The sequence below is a fragment of the Engraulis encrasicolus genome, unplaced genomic scaffold (assembly GCF_034702125.1).
Source record: "Engraulis encrasicolus isolate BLACKSEA-1 unplaced genomic scaffold, IST_EnEncr_1.0 scaffold_39_np1212, whole genome shotgun sequence".
In the NCBI taxonomy this organism is placed as follows: Eukaryota; Metazoa; Chordata; class Actinopteri; order Clupeiformes; family Engraulidae; genus Engraulis; species Engraulis encrasicolus.
Genome location: NW_026945698.1, coordinates 232,501 through 235,000, shown reverse-complemented (window position 1 = coordinate 235,000; position 2,500 = coordinate 232,501). Strand labels below are relative to the sequence as shown.

The window sequence follows — 2,500 nt, the reverse complement described above, 5'->3', positions numbered from 1 at the left end:
CAGCACTACACTAGTATTGCACTACACTACACAGCACTACACTACACTACACTACACTACACTACACTACACTACACTACACTACACTACACTACACTACACTACACTACACTACACCGCACCGCACCGCACCGCACCACACTACACTACACTACACTACACTACACCACACTACACTACACTACACTACACTACACTACACTACACTACACTACACTACACCACACCACACTACACTACACTACACTACACTACACTACCCAGGATGCACCACTACACCACACTACACTACACTACACTACACTACACCACATTACACTACACTACACTACACTACACTACACTACACTACACTACCCAGGATGCACCACTACACCACATTACACTACACTACACTACACTACACTACACTACACTACACTACACTACACTACACTACACTACACTGCACTGCACTGCACTGCACTGCACTACACTACACTACACTACACTACACTACACTACACTACACTACACTACACTACACTACACTACACTACACTACACTACACTACACTACACTACACTACACTACACTACACCACACCACACCACACCACACCACACCACACCACACTACACTACACTACACTACACTACACTACACTACACTACACTACACTACACTACACTACACTACACTACACCACACTACACCACACTACACTACACTACACTACACTACACTACACTACACTACACTACACTACACTACACTACACTACACCACACTACACTACACTACACTACACTACACTACACTACCCAGGATGCACCACTACACTACACTACACTACACTACACTACACTACACTACACTACACTACACTACACTACACTACACTACACTACCCAGGATGCACCACTACACTACACTACACTACACTACACTACACTACACTACACTACACTACACTACACTACACTACACTACACTACACCACACTACACCACACTACACTACACTACACTACACTACACTACACTACACTACACTACTCTACATTACACTACACTACACCACCACACAGGATGGGCGTGTTGGGTGGATGGATAAATCACACACGCTGTTAAGAGAAGTATCCATGACATGCTATTAAACCTCTCTCACACACACACACACACACACACACACACACACACACACACCTTACCTATCCACCACAGCTTGATTACACCTCAACCACACACACACACACCTCAACAATCTACGGCCGGCATGCTGCTGATATCCGACTACACACACACACACACACGGCAAAACCTGCTGATAGCCAACATACACACACACACACACACACACACACACACACACACACACACGGCAAAACCTGCTGGTATCTGACTATACACACACACACACACACACACACTAGGGCTGTAACGATATTGTATCGAACCGAGAAATCGTGATACACAGAGTCACGATACTGTATCGTGATACAAGGAGGCAGTATCGTGATACACCCCTATAACGTTTTGATACCCATCAGCCCAGAAGACAACCACATGATATGAAGTGATAGTGCTGCAAGCATATCATCATTATTATTATATAGGAAACTTTCTATAACTATTAGTAGCATCTTGTAACCTATTCTACCGATAAACTATCATAGTTTTTATTCATAAAGTTTATAATGTTGGCAAATGTGAAATCGCGGGGTGTATCGAACCGTAGGTCATGAATCGTGACACAAACAGAATCGTGAGTTGAGTGTATCGTTACCGCCCTAACACACACAAACAATCATAAACACACTTAAAACATGTACATGGGGATAGAGCAGGGCTTGACACTGGCACCTGCCAACCGGCCAAGTGCAGGTAAAACTTGGCTGTGGCCAGTAATAATTTCAGTGTTACTAGCCAATTTGGCAGGTCGCTTATTCTATGGTATGACATATCAGAATAGCCTATATTCTGCACTTTGCACCTTGTGTATCAATTGTTTGTAGGCTATGTAAAGTGATACTGTCCCACTTTTGGAAATAAGATTATTTTACACCTCTCCTTGAGTTAGATGATTGAGTTTTACCTTTCTCCTGTACTTTCAACCGTTCTCTGGGTATGGCAGTGCAAATTTTACCTCTAAGCTAGCAGTTAACATTGAGTCCTATGAGACCAGTTAGCCGCCAGATGGTCTCATAGGACTCGAATCCCGCCTGACCTCTCCCTACATCTCCATCCATGGCCATAGTGCCCTTGAGCAAGGCACCTAACCCCACATTACTCCAGGGACTGTAACCAATACACTGAACAATAATAGTTGTAAGTCGTTTTGAATAAGATGAAAGCGTCAGCTAAGTGTAATGTAATGTGATGTGATGTAATGTGATGTATTGTGTGTCTATACTGTCCATGTCTACCTAAAGCCTCTGTCTTGTCTGCATGTGCAAGTAAGAAACGTCATTTCAATTCTTTGCATGACCAGTGCATGAGAAATGGACAATAAAGCTGA

General features: G+C 43.4%; 1 protein-coding gene across 1 annotated transcript in view; it reads right to left on the bottom strand.

Moving 5' to 3' along the window:
- The window catches only part of LOC134443932 (rab GTPase-activating protein 1), a 140,038-nt gene that overhangs the window by 136,514 nt on the left and 1,024 nt on the right, over positions 1-2,500 (bottom strand). The window lies entirely within an intron of this gene.